The sequence below is a fragment of the Schistocerca cancellata genome, chromosome 3 (genome assembly GCF_023864275.1).
Source record: "Schistocerca cancellata isolate TAMUIC-IGC-003103 chromosome 3, iqSchCanc2.1, whole genome shotgun sequence".
NCBI lineage: Eukaryota > Metazoa > Arthropoda > Insecta > Orthoptera > Acrididae > Schistocerca > Schistocerca cancellata.
Window position 1 is genome coordinate 884,131,489 of NC_064628.1, and position 25,792 is coordinate 884,157,280.

Here is a 25,792-nt window from a genome sequence, read left to right on the forward strand (position 1 = left end):
TACCGACGCAACCAAATGAGAATGTAGCTCGTAACCAAGGGAAGGGAAAATCCGGTAGGGGCGACCCAAACCCAAAGAATGTTCGGTCCGAAACGGTCGTACACGAATCACTGGAGGAAAAATCAGAAAGTTTACCAGGAAATCAGTCTGCTTACGTTACAAGACAAAACATCAAAAGTAGAAAAAAACCGGACCCTAACTAATAAACTGATTGAAGTGTTATTCCATGTTCAGCCATCCGAGAAAACTGTTACAGCTTAACTGAACCCTGAACCAAAGGAAACTAAATTAGTTCATCAAAACAACTACATAGTGACAGCACAATGACACAATCTTATTCTGTCACCACTATAAACATAAATAAAATCACGACCGGTTTGAAATTATCGGCCCTTAAAGAATTTTTGTACGAATCCGCGACTGATATTGCCCTGTTACAAGAAGTTCTAATTTCGGATTTGGTAATTCCCAGTTTTGTCAGTTACATAAATGTGTCTCCCGAAACAAGTGTTGGAACAGCTATTTTGGTGAGGGAAGGGATTACAGTAAGCGAGGTGGAACGACTGGAATCCGGAAGGGGTACAGGACTAAATATCTATGATGTGACTATCAACAACTTGTACGCCCCTTCAGGAAGTTCTCATCGAGCTGACAGGGCACGTTTCTTCAAAGATGACCTGATATACTTGTTAAGGAAATCGCCAAGACAGTTATTACTTGGAGGTGATTTTAATTGTGTTTTAAATCGAAAAGATCAGTTACCTAATTTTAATTTCTCAAGTGAACTAAAACAACTAGTTACTGGTTTAGAATTAAAGGATATATGGGAAATCAAATACCCCTTCACTGTTGAGTTCACTTATGTCACGGCTACATCACGTAGTAGGATTGATGGACTATATATTTCTAAAAATCTTGAAACTTCCTTGACAAAAGTAGAAACCATTCCTACGTACTTTACAGACCATTCAAGTGTCTTAGCTTGCATAAATCTAACATGACAGCAGGTTCGCCGATTCAAGAATCAGTGGAATTTGAACACTTCCTTGTTAGTAAATCATGATTTAGAAGATCTGATTAAAGAAACATGGGCAATATGCCTGCGAGCCCGTAGTATATATGCCACTGCTATTGACTGGTGGGTTAAAATGGCAAAGCCAAAGTTGAGGAAAGTTCTTATTCAATACAGTACCCAGAGCGCAAGGGAAATGAAATGCACTATAGAGTATTACTATTCCGTTTTGAGAGATCTATATGATCAAGTCTCAGTAGGTTCCTCACTTCGGATAGCAGACATCAAAAAAGTCAAAGCCAAGTTACTTAATATCAATAGAAGTCAAATGGAAGTGTTGAAAATAAAATCGAAAAATTCGGTGTCAAAAGATGAAACTACTTCCCTATATCATTTAGTAAAGCATACGAAAAACGGGAGAAGGACTTTTATTGATGAAATTCGAACAAAACACGGTACGATTCTCAGAACCCAGCAGGATATCATGGACGAGACCTATCGCTATTATTGCGAGCTATATTCTGCACATCAGAGTAGAGATGCTTCCTTGGAAGAATTCCTTGACATCCTAGCCCCACAGCTGACAGAAGATGACAACGAAAATTTTCTCGAGGTTGTCAGTGAAGAAGACGTGTATGAGATTCTGTGCGCCTCACCACCAAAAAAATCCCCAGGACCGGATGGTCTGCCAGCAGAGTTTTACATCTGTTACTGGCCAATAGTAGGTGCGAAAATCACGGACATTGTAAATGAGGTTATTCAGGGTAAAATGATTCCGGCTGAGTTTAAGGAGAGTAAAATTGTTCTGGTGCAAAAAAAATGTAAACAAAGATTTAAATAATTTTCGTCCAACTTCACTGCTTAATTCTAATTATAAATTAATAGGTAGAATAATAAACAATAGAATTTCATGCCTTACAGATAAAATTATTAGTCAACATCCGAACTGTGCGCAAGGCAGAACCATTTTTCAAAATCTAGCGGAATTCAGGGATATCATTGCAATATCTTCTGTAAAAAACATAAAGTGTGCTTTAATGTTTTTAGATTTTTATAAAGCGTTCGATGTAGTAAATCATGAATATCTTCTACAGACATTGAAGAAAATAGGTTTCAACGATAGGGTCATACAGTTGATTAAGAACATAGTAACTGGAATAAATGCTAAAATAGCGGTGAATTGTCAACAATCCAGGCCGATGCAAATACAACGAGGTGTTCCTCAACGAAGTCCTCTATCCATGTCGCTCTTCGCCATTTCGCTGGAACCTTTCCTCCGACATGTCCATGCTAAATTAAAAGGCTTAACATTATCTGGAAATAAAACAGTTATAAGAGCCTATGCTGACGATATAGGGGTCATTATAAGGAATAATGACGAGGTAACCACGCTAACAACGGTGATTGATTCGTACTGTAGAGCATCTGGAGCCAATGCAAACGAAAAAAAAGTAAGATGTTAAATCTCAGAGGTTTTGATAATATCAACGTCGAGTGGGCAAAATTAGTCCGACAACATAAAACACTTGGGATCACCCTGACAGCATGCCCTATGAAAATGACGGCTTTAAATTGGAAAGTTGCAGCAGATAAAGTGCAAGGAGCAATTGTAGAGAATTTAACTCGATATATGAACCAAGTTCAAAGAACACAGTATATCAATTCATGCATCCTTGCTAAGGCTTATTATACTGCCTAGCTGTTTCCAATGCCGAGAATGATAGCGAGGAGAATAATGTCCAAAATCACCAACTTTTTGTGGAGAGGTGAAATGTTCAGAGTACCTGCTAAAGTAGCCACTTTAGATCCTAAAAATGGTGGACTAGGATTAACTGATATAACGGATAAAGCCTCTGCTCTTTTTATCAAAAGGCAAGTTAATTTAATAAGAGACTCGTGAGAAAGCATAACCAGCCAACTTTTCGAGATCATTAAACCTCCAAGCCTGCTTCCCCCGATTGACGTGCAGAATATCAACAGTCGTTTACAGCAAGTGAGGATTTTCTATGTTGAGTTTAGTTATGACAGTGTCGAACTCAGGCAGTCCCGACACTTAACATCGAGAGCCATAATGCCGGAACGAAAGAAAAGCGAAGGAAGAAACAAAATAGAACGACAGTTTCCAAACATTGAGTGGACTGAGATTTGGAAAAACATTAGTTCTAATGTGCTCACGTCTAAATAAAAACGTCATGGTACAAGACAGTTAACAACATAGTTAGCACCAATGAAAGACTGCACGCAATCGGACTCTGTGAAACAAATTTATGTCAACAATGCCATCTAGTTGACACAGTAACTCATAGATATACTTGCAGTGGTCACATGAATAGCTGGAAGTGGATCCGGGAGCAAATAGCTCTGATTACAAGAACATCCCCTGAGTATATATCGCTGTCATTGATACACAGGCCAGAAGCATGCTATTTTCCAGAAGCAAAAAATAACTCTGTGTACTGGTTGCTGGGAAATTTTGTTAACTACGTCCTTAACAAATTAGGATCCGATAGCATCATAGAGTTCAAGGTACACATGCTGTGTGAGTTCCACAAAATTAGAAGCTATTCGAATCACAAGGGAAAGTTCGGTAATATTGAAACGACCCTTTCAACAATTATACATGACTGTGCTTAAACTGACACACAATATTTTTAGCGCAACACAATCTGACTTCCAAAAATCCCTACAAAAGAATGGCCCTGACTAACATTAACCTATACCTTTCACAAATCACTTACCTCACCAAAAATCTTCGTTACTTGAACTACTGCAATACAGCGAGCGCCACTACTGCCAGTTAAATAACAGATTCAAACTACAGAAGGCACTAACTACTGATAGGCATAGTTAGCAAATGAAAGCTTTTAATAGAGAACAAACAATGTATTTACCTTAATAGTCATAATATATATAGCAGTTCATGACATCCATTCTTACAAATGTACTGTTTCTGATGGGCACACTTCCAGATTATCCATTCTCAAAAATTGGCCACCTCACTTCCCTACATCCACCACTGCTGGCGGCTCGCCTCCAACTGCGCAACGCTACGCGCTATTCACATCCAGCTGCCCAACACTACAATGGCAGACAACAATGCAAACTAGCCACAGATTGCACACAGCACAGCCAGTGATTTTCATACAGAGCGCTATGTGGCGTTACCAATAAGAAAACCTAAACAGCCTACTTACAATATTTTAAAAATTGTATTTGAAAGAATAGGCATTGGTTAATATAAAAAAGAAGACTGTGTTGACAGTGATGTATTGTAGTTACCTTAAGGATACTATTTAAGATTTTACAGTATATTTATGATGTGTGCATTTTCTACTTCAGAGAGTAGTTTTTGCAATTTATAAGATAATGTACAGAACTTATGTGACATTGAGATTGTGTGTCCAATAGTGTCAAAACACAAAATATTAAAGGTGCATTATTGGCTTATACTAGAAATTTGGAAATAGACAGTTTTTATAGAAATGTCCTTATCGATTGGTTAAAACCATAAGATTCTATCTGATAAATGTAATATTCAATGACTGGCACATTGCCCTGTTCATTTTTGCACTATGATGTGTAAGTCAGTTTCGCAGTGAAAGACTGATTATATAGATCTGATCCAGTGACAGACTGATTATATAGATCTGACCACTTCAGATACTTAAGATTCAATTAATGTCCAGAAAGTGCAGTTGGAAGGCTAGTCAACTTTATTATATATCTCCTTTCCGCCATTCTCAAGTATTTCAGAAATTGTCTAATATGATTATTAAATTGTTTTATATTTAAAATTATCCCACCAACTTGCTGATATCCATCATAAAGAAATTATGCTTATGTAAAGATTGCAGCTCATGTAATTCAAAGTGCAGATTTTACTTCTTCAGGTTGAAGTTTGAATGTCTTTAAAAAAATTTTTCTTGATGTTTAACTTAATTCTTTCTGGTAATTAGTCAGTAACACAATCTTCTGTTGTCTTTTCTTAACGTCAGCGTAATTGAAATGATCAAACCGTTTTGTTCAAATAACTTCATGTATGTATAACTTAGTATGTATTTGGAGTGTAACACTGTTTTTTAATAAATGTTTTTATAAAAAAAAGCGTGTTCGGTCACAGGGTTAGTTGCTCTCTGTGATAAAAGAACTGAGTTAATCGATCAACGACGAACTGAAACGGGTGTCTTGCGACGTCCGCCCCGAGCAGATGCAACGAACGAAAACGAACCAAATAAGAAAAAAAAGTGTCAAGGGAGCGAGACTCCCGTCCAGGCGACCCTGATTCGAGACGCGTCTATTCTACTTTTGTTTCCTTTTTCTTCAAATGCCTTTTTTAATTTATAATTAATCATCAAAATTCCTCAAGGAATTGATTAAAAAGAATTACAAGCCTCTACAAATCAAAATTACACATAAAATATCAAATTTTGGCAAAAGTTGTTAACTCCTGCCGTTCTTCATTCTTAGGTGACTGACAACTCGTGAACAACTTGCACTTTTTGCTTCATTTTAAAGGATAAACGTCAGCACACTTCAAAGCCAAGCTTTCAACTGGCGAGAAACATTTATTCGGCAGTTATAACCGTCGCTACTCACGTACACAGACAGTAGAGTCCCTTTATTCGTGGAACGGCAGGTCCAAATAGGGGAACGCCAACAGTCACAGACCAATAAACAGGATTTAGGTGCGTCGGCGCGTCAACGATCTGACAGGTATAAAATTTTCTAGGACCCTGTCCCAACATTTGTATGACGGGTTTATGATTATTTTCGAAGAAATATTTTAACAACTTCTCTCAATTTTCATGTAAATAGGCAAGTTTACGTATGCCAACGTTTTGATTACGGTTAATTTTCTGTTAAAATAAAAATAAACGCAAAAGATTGAAACAAAGTGTGACATTCAATTTGTAATTTTGATTTATAGAGGCTTGTATTCTTTTTAATCAATTCCTTGCAAAATTTCCATGGGTAATTATAAATTAAAACAAGCATTTGAAAAAAATAAAAAAAATAAAACAAAATTAGCATAGATGCGTCTCGAACAAGGGTCGCCTGGCTACTTACTGACTTGCAACAATAGTGAAACTTTTCTGTATATGACTAGCTGCCGAAACTTTTAACAGGCAATATTTCAAAAACGAGACTGCATTGGAACCCACAATTGTAGAGTATGATAGTTACCTACCCACACTGTAAGCAGGCGAAGTGGGAGCTCATAACTCGATGCACCTCCCAGAAGGTCCCCTCGTTATAAGTTCCAACGAATCTACTAAAGAGACTGCCTACACTACGCTAGTTCATCCCCTTCTGCAATATTTCTGCGCAGTATGGGATCCTTACCAGATTAGATTGAGAGTGGACATTGGAAAATTTGAAATGAGGGTGCCTCGTTTTGCATTATAGCAAAATTGGGGAAATAATGTCAGTGATATGATAAGCGTGTTGTTATGCCAGTCATTAAGAATAAAGGCGTCCTTCGTTTCGGAGAGGCCGTATAGGGTGAAACGCTAACTGCGATATGCCACTTGCCCTTCTTCTTGTTATTTAAAATAATCAGTGGTGACTGCAGGGTTTAACCGATGGCGTTTCCTGCTTGTGTCTTGGGTCGACCTTGATGAACTTCTCATTTGTTGCTGTGTCTTCTCGGCTGCGAATGCTTGTTATGATTTTTCTCCTGATAAGCTCATGCAAATAGGAGAAATCAAAGCTCTTCCGAATTATTTAAGTCTTCATTTTTCCAGTATTTCTAAGGAGAAATGACCATCGTAAAGTAAGAGAAATTACGGCTCACACTGAAAGATGTAGGTGCTCATTTTCCCAAGATCTGTTCGAGAGTGGAGCCATGGGGAAATAGTCTGCAAGTTTCTTTGAACTTCTGCCTAACTCCAAAATGTGAACAGCAGAATAGCCAATTAAATGCAAGTGATGTAATACACTACCTGCCGAAAGAAAAGTGAAGCATGGCTGAATGTCAACGTAACTTTGCACACGTACACACCATCGGCAGGTAAGCAAATGCAATTCTCTGTGACAGGAAGAACGCCCACCAGAGTGCGTTACTGTCCTTAGTAGGCCTGATAGTATATTTAAGGGGCGTGAACGGCGTCAGATGTATAGCGATCACTGTGAAGGACACATGATACTGCATACTCGTGTGGGATAGCCCATCAGCACCTGACAGAGTTTGAGAGGGGTCTCGTCTCATTGCTGGTACCCGAGTGGTCGGTTAGTAGATTCATACATATGGATTGAAACGTCCCCTTTGAACAATTATACATGACTGTCCTTAAACTGACACACAATATTTTTAGCGCAACGCAATCTGATTTTCAATAATCCCTACAAAAGAATGGCCCTGACTAACATTAACCTATACCTTTCACAAATCACTTACCTCACCAAAAATTTTCGTTACTCGATCTACTGCAATACAGCGAGCGCCACTACTGCCAGCTAAATAAAAGATTCAAACTACTGAAGGCATTAACTACTGATAGGCATAGTTAGCAAATGAAAGATTTTGATAGAGAACAAACAATGTATTTACCTTAATAGTGTTCAAACGTCATAATATACATAGCAGTTCATGACATCCAGTCTTACAAATTTCAAAACTCCGCCATTTCTCTCCCCACATCCATCACTGCTGGCGGCTCACCTCCAATTACACAACACTACGCGCTGTTAACATCCAGCTGCCCAACACTACAAAGGTAGACAACAATGCAAACTAGCCACAGACTGCACACAGCACAGCCAGTGATTTTCATACAGAGCGCTATGTGGCGTTACCAATAAGAAAACCTAAACAGCCTACTTACAGGATATGTGTGCTCGCACTATGTAACAGCGTCACCAATGTATTTAATAGTAATGACAACGACATATAAATGTCACCGGGGAATGCGTTCTGGCATTCGCCCATTGACAGCTGGCACTCCACAGGGATCCGTGCTATCTCCCATTCTTTTTAACATCTACGTGAATGATATGTCGGTCATCCCCGAGTGCCACCTGGCACAATATGCTGATGACACAGCACTATATATCACTGGACGTATCACTGACGCCGTCATCGCCCGCCTTCAGAGACAGGTGGACGCCACCATCACCTGGTGCCGGACAAACAAAATAGCTCTTAATGCCGCCAAAACTACGGCGGTCTACTTCACGAAACGGCGCCCAGTGCTCCGCCGCAATATTTCGATTGCAGGCGTGCAGCTGCCCTGGTCCCCGGCGACCGTCTATCTCGCGGTCCGGATGGACCACAAGCTGCTGCTCCACTGTCATGCAGAGTATGTCGCCAACGAGGGGTAAAAGCTGACCAGGGCCTTGTGCCCCCTCTTTCGCATTAGGGAACTTAAGGGGAGCCGCAGGTGCCTATGCTGCCCATGTTAAAATCACTAAGTTTGAGGAACATTTATGAATAAACTACCAAATAGAAAAATTTGAATTTTTTTTTTTACATATAGAGTGGTTTAGTATTGCAGTTATGACAGAGGGATTTTGGAGTGTCTTTTCTAGTTTCCTTCCAATTATTTTTTTTATTAATGACCCAAATTTTTTTACAAATAATTGCTTTATAATTAAACTGAAATGAATCTACTGAACATATTGCCAAATGGCCGTGTTACAATGTACGTTTGACCACTAGGAGTGCTGTATAAAAATTTCATCTCTCTAGCTTGAGTGGATTTTGAGAAAATGTTCCTTATATTCGAAAAATTCTAATTTACGGGAAATGGCTATCAATGCTTCTCAATACATTCCTGCAACTATAGGATGGATTATCAGGGTCTTCTTCTTCATCCTCCAAAAGCTTCCTCTTCTGTCTTCTTTTCTGGTCTGTTGTTCCATCATACTTCATATGCCTTTCTCTTCTTTCTGCTCCTCTTATCCTTTCTCTATCAATATTTCTTAGTGCTCGTACAGTGTTCACCCCAGCTGTAAATCCTAATGCCTTCAGAACTTCACACTTCACACTGTTCCCTTGGTTGTAGGTTACTATTGCATCATAAATGCCAAAGTGCAGTGTTTTTATGCTTACAAACACCCTTTTAGGAATCACTTTCCAAATTAAATTGTTTACGCTCTCATTAGGATTCTGCGTCTTTCCGTGTAGACATTTGTGTAACAATTCTGGCTGTGCTGAGTCATGAAAAATTGGTTTTATTGCATATATTTCTTAGTGCTCTTACAGTGTCACTAACATATTCACGAAATCTGTCACTTCCACCAGTCAGCTTCTTGCTAGAAGATGTCACAGGGCTATGGCCGGCCATGTGTTGCTTAGCAGAAGAACGCACTGTTTCAGTAATTGTAGTATCGCAACTTGGTATTAGTGTTAATTTTCTTTTCCCTACGTTCTTCCTCTTCTTATATACACGGTTACTAAAACGTGGCATCGTAAGCAGAACAACGCTGTACACAAGAAGTATAATACTACCAACAACAGGCGCAACACTGAACTAATTCGAAACGGTAAACAGCAAAGAGACGATGTTCCGCGCTCTTAGCGCTTCATTTGTCACAGAAAACAATGTAGCCAACCCTTGCACACTCGCTGTATGCGTAACATAAGGCGCTGTATGCGTAACAGGCCGAGAAAATCCCGAGCAATTCGCCAGGAAGTCACGAGACGGTGTTAGATGCATTCAGCGGCCGCCCATTTCCTCTGCAGGCGTGGGGGGAAAATGGTAATAACTCCACTTCTAGGGCGATTAGAACAATAAATCAAAGTTTACATTAAAGAGGAATGTTCCAATTAATTTTCGGTAGCATAAAAAAATCGTAATTTTTTGGATTTGACCACTTCCGGCTCCCCTTAACCTGCCTACCAAGCTCCGTATCTACCGGGCCGTTATCCTGCCTGCCCCCGCTGCATGGGCCACGATTAGTGTCACCAGGATGCGGACGTTGCAACGCCTGCAGAACAAGGTTCTCAGGTGGAGTCTGCACGCCCCGCCACTCACACGGATTGTGACTCTCCATGAGGAAGCAGATATCGTCCCCTTCAAGGAGACCATACTCAAGAACGCGCGGCGGCTCTATGAGAAAGTGGCTGCCCTAAGGGGCACTATCCGGCTACGCCACGTTGGGACTACACATCCATGTCGCTGGCATCGCCATCCGGTTCCGCTGACTATCCTCTAGGAATCAGCTTCCGAACATGACTAGCGCTGGGCCTGGCACGCCCACCACGGCTGCCTCCTTTGCCAGGACTAGTCCTCCATTCCACGTCCACGACTTTCCAATCTTACCTGCCCATGTCGGACTACGTTTTTATGCCTGACAGAAGAGTACTGTCACCGTTGCACGGTGGTATGGGACTCCAAGTCCGACCGCCACACCTCCAAAGTGTATTGCAGTGACGCAATTTCACTGCCCTATGATTTATATTTACTGGCTCGCCAACACAGTCAGACCGCGGAAGGCTGGTGATGCTGTAGTGTACCGTATCACAAAAAAAATACATATAAATGTGTCAGCTCATTTTAGATTGACATGGCCTAATAGCCATAACATCTTCACTTGATAATGGCCTAAGGCTGAAATTGCAATCGTGAAATAAAGAAATATATAATGTCATTTGCAAAGTTCTACATGACTGTGAATCCCAGGTATAAAAAGTTAATACAATACTCACTTTGTGTGGGATTTGGATGTGACAGTTGCCCTATGTTGGACTGCATGGCAAAGTACAAAGAAGGGCAGCTCGTTTTGTGTTATCGCGAAATAGGGGAGATAGTGACACGGACATGACACGTGAATTGGAGTGGCAATCATTAAAACAAAGGCGTTTTTCGTTGCGACGGGATATTCTCATGAATTCTCAATCACCAGTTTCTCCTCCGATTGCTAAAAGATTCTGTTGCCACCCACCTACACAGGGAGAAGTGATCATTACGATAAAATAAGAGAAATCAGGGCTCGCACAGAAAAATTTAAGTGCTCGTTTTTCCCGCGTGCCGTTCGAAAGTGGAACGGTAGAGAGACAGCTTGAAGGTGGTTCATTGAACCCTCTGCCAGGCACTTTATTGTGAATAGCAGAGTAATCACGTAGATGTAGATAGGATGGCCGTATTGTGCACGAGGCACATCGTAGTCCCTTGACATCTGCACGTGTCACCCAAGGGCAAGTAATGGACGCCCGGCAGCATTCTGCGTCATCCCTCACCTTTGGTCGGACATCAGCAGCAGCCGGACTAAGAAACTGCCGTCTCAAGCGTAGGCTGCTGGTAACTTTTTTTTTTTTTTTTGGTCATCAGTCTACTGACTGGTTTGATGCGGCCCGCCACGAATTCCTTAATTCCTTTCCTGTGCTAACCTCTTCATCTCAGAGTAGCACTTGCAACCTACGTCCTCAATTATTTGCTTGACGTATTCCAATCTCTGTCTTCCTCTACAGTTTTTGCCCTCTACAGCTCCCTCTAGTATCATGGAAGTCATTCCCTCATGTCTTAGCAGATGTCCTATCATCCTGTCCCTTCTCCTTATCAGTGTTTTCCACATATTCCTTTCCTCTCCGATTCTGCGTAGAACCTCCCCATTCCTTACCTTATCAGTCCACCTAACTTTCAACATTCGTCTGCAACACCACATCTCAAATGCTTCGATTCTCTTCTGTTCCGGTTTTCCCACGGTCCATGTTTCACTACCATACAATGCTGTACTCCAGACGTACATCCTCAGAAATTTCTTCCTCAAATTAAGGCCGGTATTTGATATTAGTAGACTTCTCTTGGCCAGAAATGACTTTTTTGCCATAGCGAGTCTGCTTTTGATGTCCTCCTTGCTCCGTCCGTCATTGGTTATTTTACTGCCTAGGTAGCAGAATTCCTTAACTTCACTGACTTCGTGACCATCAATCCTGATGTTAAGTTTCTCGCTGTTCTCATTTCTACTACTTCTCATTACCTTCGTCTTTCTCCGATTTACTCTCAAACCATACTGTGTACTCATTAGACTTTTCATTCCGTTCAGCAGATCATTTAATTCTTCTTCTGGTAACAGCACAGTACAAATGGCTGCGTATGGAGTGATGCTGTGGTCGGAAAGCGTGGGCTGTTGGTGAATGGCGCATTGTTTTCAGGTACGAATCGCGGTTCTGCACTACCCCAGATGACCACTGTCGGCTTGGAGAGAGGTCCCATTTTACCAATGTTTGGAGACTGACAGCTGTGTAACTCTTGGTGTCACGGTGTGGAGAGACATCATCTGCGACGTGAGATCGTGGTTGGTAGTGACTGGGGGAACACTGAAGGCACAGTTGTATTTTACGGACATCCTGCATCCTAAAGTGTTACCTATCACGCTACAGTGTCGTGCTGCCATATTTGAACAATACAATGCTCGTCCACAGATGTCTCGAGGTTCTATAAACTGTCAGCGAGATGCTGAGGTCCTCCAGTGGCCAACAAGATCCCCAGGTCTGTCCTTTATAAAACAATCAAGGTACCAGCTTCGACGTCAACTCTGTCTAGGGTTGCCATAATCCAAGGACGAAAACCAAGGACAAAATTCGGTGATTATAAAGATGTGGTTGAAACACGGACCGATGTGTTGTGCAAGTGACCGTTGGTTTGCATTTCAGTTGAATCTTCATCATTACTTTACAGTGGTAATTATGAAGATGTGGTTGAAACCTGCAATCACACAATGTCCTTTCACCTTTCTGCACGTCAGCCAAATCTTCATAATCACCATAATTCAGACAGTAATTCTGTCAGCAAAGGAGTTATAATTAACAAGGAAAATTAATCCAAGCATTAATGGTGTCTATAAAGGAGTGGTCAATGGTGAAGAAAATTAATTGCAATTGACATTAAATAACTTTTTAATTAAAGGACTGAACACAAATTATTAACATGTACGCAATCATGCTGCTACAATTGATATATATCTTTCACTTTAAACCAGTCATATTTCTCTGAGCTCTGGACAGAAGAAAAAACTCGCTCCGATTGTGAATCAGTCTATGAAAACCTGTGCAATTTGAGTGCAATTGAATTGTAGCAACTGTAATGAAATAATTTAGGATTAGTTGCCATTTAACGAAAAGCACGCGAATTAACATTGTAGTTTATGTAGAGTATTGCGTAAACGTGCACAGTCTATTGCGCTGTTTCGAAGTGTCACAACTACTAAATTTTTACCACTCACAACACACGTTTTTGACAGCTTTTTCATTCTATTGTCACCTTGAAAACTAAATTTGTTGGCACGGAGAAAATATTTATTTCAATAAGTGAAAAGTCTAAGGCGCTGCAGTCATGGACTATGCGGCTGGTCCCGGCGGAGGTTCCAGTCCTCCCTCGGGCATAGGTGTGTGTGTTTGTCCTTAGGATAATTTAAGTAGCGTGTAAGCTTAGGGACTGATGACCTTAGCAGTTAAGTCCCATTTTCACACACACTTGAACATTCGAATAACTGAAAACTATCGCCAGAAAATAAAATTGCGGGAGGCTTGGTTTTTAAACACGTACAGTTGAATAATCTGATCAATTATAATACTCATTTGTATGCTTTCTACAAATGATAGGCATTGTTTACTGTTACGTACCTACAATGCATTGTACTTATCCACACACTTTGCAAATAGCCTCATGTTCGTTTCTTCCACGTTTAATACTTGGAAACACGTCAATATATTCTTCTCGAAAATGTACTTTTCGTTTCGACATTTTAAATTTCAAATTCTGTGCAATAACAACACCAGAAGTACACTTCGCACAGATGAATGTTAACTTTATGCGACCAAAGAATATCAGATACCGACAGCAGAGCCGTTGTAAACCAACAACGGAAAACTGAAACAATCGCAAAGAATCGATCATTGCACTGCTTCCACAGTCTGTTCTGAAAACAGCCGAGCGATTCTGAAGTGACACGGAATATCAGCACAGGTTTCAACGGCTATCGTCAAGTTTGCAGGAGTTATGAAACACTTGTTCGGTGGCCAGTGCCGAAACGTGCGTATTTTTTTTTTTTTTTTTTACTTACTAGCCACTTTTTTCACGGAGATTTTCCTCGTCGTCCAAGACACCAGTCTTCTAGCATAGAATCGCGGACTGTCCGCGAAATCCGCGACGTATAGCAACCCTAACTCCGTCCCAGTGCCAATATCCATGATATGAAGGACCAGTTACGTATAACTAGTGTCAAACAGCTTGTCTAAGCAGAGGACACCCCTCCCAACCGAATCAGTGCGGGCATCCACGGCAGAGTGGGTACCACGTCACACTATGTGGGGTCATACCGCCAAGTTCTTTCTAAATTTGACTCGAATTTCTAATGACTGCTATAACCTCACATACTGTCTCAACCTGTGATGTTTAATTTCGTTTCCTCGTCTCTTTCTGGGTGCTTTTTTTTTTTTTTTTGTTATGCAGCATACACTGAAACGGTAAAGTACCTTTTCAGACAACCTGTACTCTAGATGGGGACAGTAAAAAGTACGATTTTTCACGAACTTTGTACTTAAAGGTGCTTGCCAAGTTCATAAAATCCTATTTTCTGCGAGGTTATCTCGAAGAAGATGAGCAGGAGTATAAAATAATCTTGCGTAAGGGCAGAGGGGGTGCCATTGATTTCCTGTCGGCAGCATGCTGTGGCATCTGGCTCCCCGCTGAGCCAGCAGAGACGCCACCTCCGCCTCCGCGGGCTGCGGAGGACTACTTAAGGGCGCGGCGCACACCTCAGGGCGCATTCCGCCCAACGGCCGCTCCAGCTCAGCTCTCCAGCTCCACCTCCAGCAGGTAACGGCAGCAGCAGCGCGCATCCACCACCCTCCACCAATCACTTCCTGCACCTCGTTGAGCAGGTTCGTGTAACGAGGTCTCCGACTCTTGACACTCTCCACTCTAAAAGACGCTCAGTATGTGTCTCCCACAGAGAACCGTCAACTGCCATGTTTCTCTTGCATCTGCACTTATAATTATTATTGCGCACTACACTGTTACGCGCCTCCGTAGCCGATGTCGCTAACGGTCGCCGGTACCATGGCGCCCAACCCGTAGGGAAGCCAGTGCGAATCCTGGTGGCCGAAAATTTTCACTGCCCATATTTGGCCAGCAATAGGAGGGAAGGCGCTAGAGTAAAGTCACTGATCATCAGTCTTTGCTCCAATACCCTGGTTTAAGGTCCAGATCTCTCCACAGCGAGGGCATGGGACACTGTCCGTTGGATGGGGACATTAAATTCGGTGACCCCCTTGATGCTGTTCGCGAGGAGTAGGTTATGGGCCAGCACCAGGTTTCACCCTCTCCCTTCCCCTCATGCATAACAACAACAGACCCAACAATACATTATATAACCACTGACTACAGTCATCTGCACGACGCAGATACGCACCAGACATTTCGTAACACGTCGGAGGAAGGCAATTGCAAACCAACTGGACTAGGACCTTGCCACGAGCGAAAATGCTGACTCTTCGCCATTACACTTATTCCCTCAGTATGGGACAGCTTTTTACTTTTGACTACACTATTGGCCCCATAATATTTCACTGAGATACTGTTTCACGAGATACTCGGAACAGCACAAGCTTTATTAGTATTAATCACAGAGTCTGATTCAGACGGGAACTTCCAGGCATACGAAAACTATGTGCCCGACAGGGACTCGAACTAAGCACTCTAGCTAGTCCTAGCCAGACACACAATTTTTTTTAATCTGCCAGCAAGTTTCAAAACAGTCTGCTGCAGAGCGAAAGACTCATTCTGTAACTCAGGATACAGCTTTCAATTGTTTGACAATCGTCTTCAAATCTAGAAAGAATAAAAGAGTAGATTTCTACTCGTAATCTGTCTTAAACACGCAAGATATTCTGTACATCCCGTGGTTTTTACACAGATTATGAATCGGAATGTTCTCTCGTAGCCTTTCTAGTTCTGAAGACGGTGGTCTAACAACCGGAACTGGCAATCTGGATTATTATTTGCGATCAAGACTAATCAAACTTGTGTCGAACAACCAGATCGCAAACTCGAAAGCTTAATCATGTCAACATCTATATAACAACCAGTACGCTAAACGTGATACAGACTTTGTAAAGCCTTCACAGTTAAGTTTATTGAATAATTAGCTTCCCAGCTATTGGTCATAGCAGTCAACCCTGACGAGCTAAACGTGAATGATACTCTGGCGCGGCGTCGGATCGTATTGTCTAAACTGCACAATGTATCTATCGAGGTAGCCGCTGTCTTCAGGTGTGAATGTGACTAGCTAATTTAGACAGTACGATCCAGCGATACGCCTGAGAAGCTTTCATACAATTATTACGTCGCGAAAGCCACAAACAGCACATGTGACAACTTTTCTTCATAGAGTAAAACCTTTATATTAAGCTCCCTTTCACCTCTGCCTGACATACTTTATTTTTTATACCTGTCAATGTTCCAACTAGTCTGCTCTCATCTTCTGTCTTGGGCTAATATCTTTTATATATTACACCCAAATTCTGTAAACTTGTTGCTCCCCTGCTCCTTTCAGTACCAATTTAATTATGCGTGAGCCTGTAAGCCACTAATCTACCTCTTCTTCTGGTAAATGTTTTCCAACGACTTCTTTCCGCAGTCATTCTTCCTATAGCCTTCTTATCCAGTAGTTCATTACGCATATAATGTTTAACATATATGCATGATTTACATTACGCTACAAAATGTTATTTTGTTGTAAAAACTTTTAGTAGGGAAGCAGTTAGACTGCGACGGAGTGCTGTTAGCGGATTGGCATCCACTTGGCCAAGATACCTCAGCCGTGATCACGTCATTTTTTTCCATACAGCAACATCGAAACGTTGTCTGGATTTGAGTCCCGCCCCAGCTCAAAACTTTATTTGTAACAAAGGTGCACTTCAGAATAGTCCATCAAGTTAGGGATTTCAATACACAGCAAATGTCACAGTAGTTGCTGCTAGAACCATTCGTGTAATCTCAAAATACGTGTCTAAAAGCACAGAAAGTGGAAGGAAGAGGAAGATTAACGTTATAATGTTCCGTCGCCGACAATGTCATTGAAGATTGTATCGTATGCGAATGGGGGAAGAAAAGCGGTTATATACTTTTCAGAGGATTCCTCCCGCTATGCGATCCATTGAAACTGTTTGAATCCAAAATTTGGATGTCTGAGCGCTCCTTCTTGCTGCATATCCGGTGGTCTGACTTTTGCGCCATGTCGTGCAGTCCCAGGAGCAGAGAGTGTAACTCTCAACATCGGCATCGGATCTTATTCGCTCACAGAACTTCTAATATAAGCGTGGCTCCCGCTGCAATGTAAAAGGCAGTGCAAACTCCGTCCTGTCACTCTACTGCTTGATCCATTCACATAGCAACATTATGAATACGACCACACCGAAATAGCCTGTCAGAGCCTTACAATGAAAGAAGTCGAGATGAAATACACACGTTCCGACAAGAGAAGTTGCGACTCGTCCTGAAAAATGCTACACATGTAGGGCTGGAGGAGGACATTTTGTGACTTTAGAAGTAACACACCCAATTAAGTGTGTCAGCGAGACAATGTAAGAGTACTAATATTACAGGACTGGCAAACTGAAAGTCAGTTGATGAACTACACACAATAAAATTAAGCACATTATCAGCCGGTTAGTGTATAGTCTGTTGTACAAAGATTCAATGACTTCTTTGAATATAGCATAATGATGTCTCTCGTTTCCTGTACATCTGCAACTCGTAAATTTTTGTACAGGCCTCAGTTGTTATGCTGGATATAAATGAAATCTGGAAAGCGAGCTGGCGAGGGGTATGCACATACGTAAGACGAAGTGAACAGTATTGACCTCATGCTGTGGGCTTCTGTTAACTTGTTGAATCGCTTGAGGGTAGGATTGCTGTTGTTACGATTGTGGCAGTAACTGACCAATGACACGAACGAGAGACAAAAGGGATGCAGAATGTATTTCACCTCCCTGTCACGTACAGTGCGCCGCGAATGCCCTCCGGATGGCATTCAGTACGGTCCCACGCTGTCGCCTTGCTAAAAGATACGAGCTTACGGAATATTTGACCAGCTCTGGACACGTGACTTCCAAGCGGACAGAAGGCCTGATAGCAGCCGATTACGACATTATTGGTGAACATCTTAAGTACGTATTAGCCTTTAGGGGGAGGGGGGATACTAAAGAGCGATATGAAATGGCACAATCACATAAGAACATTATTATGGAAGGCGAATTGAAGATTCAGAATTGTTGGAAGGGTTCTGGCAAATTGCAGCTTACCTGTAAAGGAAATTACGTGAAAGATGCAACAATGAGATTAGGCGCGTATAGCGGGATATAGTCGGTATTGTTCACTCGCTCATCACGCGAACAGAGTAGGACAGAACATCACAGATATTGCTACGAAGTGTCCTCTGCCATGCTATGAATAGTGGCCTGTGAAGTATATAACCAGACATTTATGAACAAGGCGTTCTTAACAGGGTGAAACTGTCAGATGCAAAATTAACTTCGGACGTACACGAAGGTATGGTCTGGTGCATTATTTCAACAACTCCGTAAGGCTGTTTGCAGACGATTTCTAGTATACAGTCGCAACACCAGAAAACTGTAGCGAACGCAGAGGACAGAAACTTGGCATAAGGACGGAGAGTTCATCATCACACATAAGGGAAAGTAACGTATTGCTCATAGTCGGTTACACGATTGATGGTGAAACAATGTAAACAGTAACAAGTTCAGGATAATTCTTCCACAGCGTTGCTAACGTAGAACGACCATATAAAAGTAGTTGTAAGAGAAATAAGTGCCTGGCTGAGATTCGTTGGAAGGTAAGTGTACTTCACCCACGAATGAGGGGGTTCATAAAAGCCGTCGTTCAACCGATTCTTGTGTACTGCTCGTCACTCTGGGGTCCCTATCCCGTAGGGATTAACAGAGGAGATGCAGAAGACGCAGAAACGAGAGACGCGTTTCGTCATGGGTTCGTTTAATAAACGCAAGAGTGTTATCGAAATGCTCGTTAAACTCCAGTCAAAAACGTTCAAGAGAGGTGGTGTGCCTGACGGAGTGTATTAGTGACAAAGTTCTCAGTCTGTGCATTCCACGAAAAGTCGGGCAACATATTGGTTCCACCACATACGTCTCACGAAATTACTGTCACACGAAAACCAGAGAAACGGGAGCTCATAACGGCGCTTATTGACAACCGCTCTTCCCGTGCACTCTTCCTCAACGTGCCAGGAAAGATGGAGAAGATTTGGAACCGGTAGTACCCTCTGCCACACACCGCAGTGTGGCACGCCAATTATAGACGTAGATCTAGACACAATCTCTACATTGTTATCCAGAAACAAACTGCCTTCAAATTCGGGGGAAAAAATCGGATCACAGGTCTTAATAACGTTCATTCATGCCCATTAGTTTCTGTACTTCCTTGCCCTTGCGTTTTCCTGTAGTTAGTAATGCTCGATTTAAAAACACAAAAGGTTACACCAATTTACACTTACAGTTTCTGCATCTTTCGCCAACATTTCATTGTTTTCACTTACACGCTAGAAAGAAAGAACCCTTCTCTAATCGTGCGTAATTTCGTTACTCCTTACTAACACATCCACCGATGCAGTTAATCGTGTCAAAAGAATTCCTTACATTTCTCGCCATCACTACAATCAGTTACCGCTGATTGTCATATGTGCATCACTATAGTCACCAAACGCACAAAAATCAACAACCAGATAATTGTTTTGAACACTAAGATGCCTGACGGGAATTTCATGTTAAGTGCCAGAAAAATCCGTTAGAGTAGGAATCAAACACCAAATCTTTAGATATATAGTGTAGCAAAAAAATGGTTCAAATGGCTCTGAGCACTTTGAGACTTAACATCTAAGGTTAGCAGTCCCCTAGAACTTAGAACTACTTAAACCTAACTAACCTAAGGACATCACACACATTCATGCCCGAGGCAGGATTCGAACCTGCGACGGTAGCGGTAGCGCGGTTCCAGACTGAAGGGCCTAGAACCGCCCGGCCACCCAGCCAGGCTGTAGTGTAGCACTCATGTAATCACTAAGCGTTGTTACTATTATCTATCCGAAAAGCTATTAAGAAAACGAGACTTATTTGGTCTTTCTCTAAATAAATTCAAGAAAATACTCCAGTTTCCACTACCAGAGATATCTGATTACATTGTAAAACACCTGTAACATAGTTACTGCTTGTATTATATGAAAATGTTAATTATTTTTCAACAGATAATATGACCATAATGGCCGTCTCCGGAAAGCTGTTAACTGCTTTTGTACTCAGCATTTACGTACTTGGCTTGGCACTTACCATTCATGCAACTCAGTATGAAGAGGAAAAATATCAGGAAAATGAGGTAGGTAGACCACTACTTGATAATAAGAAATAATTGAAGACAAAGTAATAAACGACTTCCATAGGACATTAATGGTCTCCTGTCTTCACTGATTAAGAAGATTCGTTGCTAACGTTTCACACTATTTATGAATATGATTTAGCCAAGTATATGCGCTCATACAAAATTGTTTATACGAATGGTTAAAAATATATGTTTGTCAACTTGCTAAATAAAAGCTATTGAATAAATTCGGATGCTTGGCAAGTTCGACAGTTTTGATGCCGCAGATATTTGTTATACTGCAAAAGTATTGGAGATACTCGTGGATAAACTCAAATTCTAGTTATTATCTGATCTTCCACCAACTGTTTAAACTCCAGAATATCTCACATTCGAACACGTCGCAAAGTTGTTTAGATGTTGCCCTTTCAGCAGACTGACAAAAATGTTTCTGGCAAGGATTTCTCCTTAAGAGCTACGGTCAGTTGCGCCACGAAAATTAAAGAAAACTTGGAGCCATAGCAAAGTGATGAAATTCACGAAAAAGAAGAACATTTTAATATTATGGGTTGGGAAACGAACAGAAGTCTCACACACATCTTTAAAAACGAACAGATCGGTACTGAACTTTCAAGCTTCTGCTACAAAGATGCGGATAAAGAGCCCTAGATACAACACGAGAGCCCCTGTGTTACAAATGTTACCTGATTTTTGTTTTCATAGGTAAGGTACGGAAGAGAACTCGCCACACTGCTGGCCCAGTTGGCGCACAGAAATGAACCCGCAATCTGTGCACACAAGCGCAACTCTGAAATCATCAACTCACTTCTTGGACTTCCGAAATTACTCAATGATGCTGGTCGCAAGTAATCTGAATGACCTCACACTAATGGGAGAGACCATATGGTAAGAGTATACTAGAAACCTATTGTCTTATGGTAATTGCACTACGCTAAATGTACAATAGTGCAATGAACTTGTTTGCTGGTCATCATTTTATCATTTTAAAGTGTCAAAGATGCTTATATTTTACAATTACGAGAACTTTACGAGCCAAATTTCAAATGCTTCCTTCCGCTTGGGAGGAAAAAAGCTACACAATAATAACAATAATAGTAACAAACTTTAATAAAAGCTTACCCGTACTATATATGAAATCTTCACAATACCAGGGTGCAGTCGTCTTGAAAGAGTTAGCAAACAACAAAAAACCTGTAATAAAATTTCTTTCATGAACCAAGTAGATGCTCACCATCAAACTGTACATTCAACAACTTGTCTAAATATTCATGAGCTAATAAATATGCTTTTCTATTTTCAGGTATGCTGACATATACATTAAGAAGTGTTCTTAATGTATCAAAACATGAGTGAAGAACAAACATGTTTCATACGTTGTCTCTTGTCAGACATTTTTTACTTATGTTTCATAGACACAGCGTGAAATGTACATGTAAATCATGTTGAAATAAATATTGTTAACTCCAAAAGATGTATTTTTATTCAAATACTGACATATGTACTTCCCCATCCATGTGCAACTCTAACACTGTTTTGCTGCTTTGGAACAGTAAAAAATCATATTTCTACTGCATACTATGTGTGTAAATACAAATTTTCATCTATTGCCAGTAGACAAATAGTTTCTATTTGATTGAAATAAACGCTGCTTATTGACATACAGCAAGAAGAGCAATGAACTTATGAACAATCTTTGTGCTTCACACAGTTCCCTCATAGAGGTGGCACAGTGGTCTTATAAAATTACTTTGATTACCAAGCATAACTTAATATATTATTTTAAGAACAGAAGGTAAGAGACAACGGAGCAAACCAGGCACATACTGTCCATTACTCTGTACAATGTTAACGTTTCACACAGGATGTTGTGTCCGACACTATCAAATGACTGGTATAAGTGCAGAAAACTGTACAAATGAGCATTTCGAAATTTTAGTATGTGGTCAGTTAACGTATAATTTCTTTGCAGAGTGACACTTTTCTAGTCCACATTGTGACTAACTGATGGATGACAACCATTGAGAACTTTCCCTTCACAACAGTCTAGAAAATGAAATAATCTGCAAAACCAAATACAAATTATCGACGCTTTTAAAATAACACATCTTACACAGAGAAATGGGAATGACATGTATCAGTGGTTTTCAACCTACGAATCATTACCCTCTACGGGCACTTTTACTCTTTGAGGCAGCGGTGGTACGCAGAAGCGAGAGCAAAAAGCTAGAACATTAAACGAAGTACACTCCTGGAAATTGAAATAAGAACACCGTGAATTCATTGTCCCAGGAAGGGGAAACTTTATTGACACATTCCTGGGGTCAGATACATCACATGATCACACTGACAGAACCACAGGCACATAGACACAGGCAACAGAGCATGCACAATGTCGGCACTAGTACAGTGTATATCCACCTTTCGCAGCAATGCAGGCTGCTATTCTCCCATGGAGACGATCGTAGAGATGCTGGATGTAGTCCTGTGGAACGGTTTGCCATGCCATTTCCACCTGGCGCCTCAGTTGGACCAGCGTTCGTGCTGGACGTGCAGACCGCGTGAGACGACGCTTCATCCAGTCCCAAACATGCTCAATGGGGGACAGATCCGGAGATCTTGCTGGCCAGGGTAGTTGACTTACACCTTCTAGAGCACGTTGGGTGGCACGGGATACATGCGGACGTGCATTGTCCTGTTGGAACAGCAAGTTCCCTTGCCGGTCTAGGAATGGTAGAACGATGGGTTCGATGACGGTTTGGATGTACCGTGCACTATTCAGTGTCCCCTCGACGATCACCAGTGGTGTACGGCCAGTGTAGGAGATCGCTCCCCACACCATGATGCCGGGTGTTGGCCCTGTGTGCCTCGGTCGTATGCAGTCCTGATTGTGGCGCTCACCTGCACGGCGCCAAACACGCATACGACCATCATTGGCACCAAGGCAGAAGCGACTCTCATCGCTGAAGACGACACGTCTCCATTCGTCCCTCCATTCACGCCTGTCGCGACACCACTGGATGCGGGCTGCACGATGTTGGGGCGTGAGCGGAAGACGGCCTAACGGTGTGCGGGACCGTAGCCCAGCTTCATGGAGACGGTTGCGAATGGTCCTCGCCGATACCCCAGGAGCAACAGTGTCCCTAATTTGCTGGGAAGTGGCGGTGCGGTCCCCTACGGCACTGCGTAGGATCCTACGGTCTTGGCGTGCATCCGTGCGTCGCTGCGGTCCGGTCCCAGGTCGACGGGCACGTGCACCTTCCGCCGACCACTGGCGACAACATCGATGTACTGTGGAGACCTCACGCCCCACGTGTTGAGCAATTCGGCGGTACGTCCACCCGGCCTCCCGCATGCCCACTATACGCCCTCGCTCAAAGTCCGTCAACTGCACATACGGTTCAAGTCCACGCTGTCGCGGCATGCTACCAGTGTTAAAGACTGCGATGGAGCTCCGTATGCCACGGCAAACTGGCTGACACTGACGGCGGCGGTGCACAAATGCTGCGCAGCTAGCGCCATTCGACGGCCAACACCGCGGTTCCTGGTGTGTCCGCTGTGCCGTGCGTGTGATCATTGCTTGTACAGCCCTCTCGCAGTGTCCGGAGCAAGTATGGTGGGTCTGACACACCGGTGTCAATGTGTTCTTTTTTCCATTTCCAGGAGTGTAGATTACCAGTAGAGGGACTGCATATAATTTGCTGATTGTTCATGAAGCTACTAGCAGACAAAAATGCACGGAAATTTAATATTTGCACATTGGTACAATAAGACATAGTAAAGGAAGCAACTCCTGTCGATTAAATAGTGCTTCAGTTACATGTTTCTTTATAAAAATAACGCTAGAAGAACGTTAAAGAATACATAAATACAAAAATGAAACTCAAAATTTTTTTGTAAGAATCAGTACATTAACTTACACAAACTGGTCCAAACTTAGAATGTTTTCGGTCTTAGTTACAGTGATTCCCCTTATTCTTCCTTATCGGTTAGTTTTGATGTCAATTAATAATTGTGAACAATTAGTACCACCAGCTCCACCACGAGTCCACTCGAATATCTCGTTACGTAATACTTTTCGTTACAGCGAACCACGAACTGTCTTACAGAAGCTTCTGAAAGGCCATTCATTCATTCGTTTATTCATTCATGTTGTTCTATAGGTCCCACTAAGAAGGAGAACATCTCCGAATGTGGAACGAGTAAAGGTACACATTAACAAAAGAGAAACCACTTTTAGTAACTTTATATGTAGACTGCATTAGCGATTATCACAATGCTGCTTAGTACTAACTGTGCTGACTCCAGTTACTACTTTCACAGAAGCTGTTGCTTCCTCACTTACGTGAAACCAGTATCTACCCTCCTCCCCCTCCCCCACCATCTTCCTCCCCCCCTCCTCCCTCTCGAGTCTTTAAAGAATCGAACTCACACGTATAAAATAGCTTCAAACGTCTGATTACTTTACGTATCAATTAGGGTGTTAAATATTAGGAGTTAAGCATGTAAAAGCTATATAGTTGAAGAGAAAAAACCTGATTTGCACGCACCTCAGTGTTTATGACGTCATATTTCCTGAACTGTGTCGTCGAATGATATAATTTTGTCGGTGCGCTCAGTGTTTTACGTGGATACTGTCTGCAAACTTTTTTGCGAATGGAGTTAGTAGTAGAGACGTAATAAATTAAAACGTCATGCCTGATGTTCGGTTTCTGCTGCATGAACAGTGAAAACGTAGTAAGCTGTAAAGTATTTCGTTTCTTTGGAGAGAGCGTAAGCAAGAACAAGTTTCCAAGAGGTCTGAAATTATGTGTCAAGTTTGTTGGAAATCGCTAAGTACTCTCATTCTCAAATAATGGATGAATATAATCTGGGTGATTTGTGCACTGTGACTTACATTGTCACAAGACGTATAAAGAGTTCCTAACTTTAATACTTGGCTTATTGTGTTAAAGTTTAACGTAATATTACACCTCTTAATGAGTATCGACAGCTTCTTTAACTTTCAAATTCGTTCATTAACTGTATGAAATATCGAAAATAAAATTTGTGTTGCCCCTGGAAGCCGTTAGTTAGGCAACCTGCAACGAACCTTGGTGACCAGGTGACCGTTTTAGCCATTTAGTAATGTACATAATTGATGTTCACTTCCTTCTGGTGGCCCAATACGCCCTTGGACACATTGGTAGTTTACAAAGAAAATACAGGGTTGAGTCCATGGTGATGTTACAAGCTTTCAGGGATGATGGAGAAGAGTAAATCTACCAATCTGAGGTCACAAGTTTTTTCAAACCTAGTGCTGGACTGTGGCAGGTTACAGAGGATTTAGGTTCACTATGTAGAGGCTTTACTAAGGAAGATACCGTGGTTATTGTGGGTGGGCCGGGCAACAGTATTGACAGAGATCCGGGGTACAGCATAGAGTGTG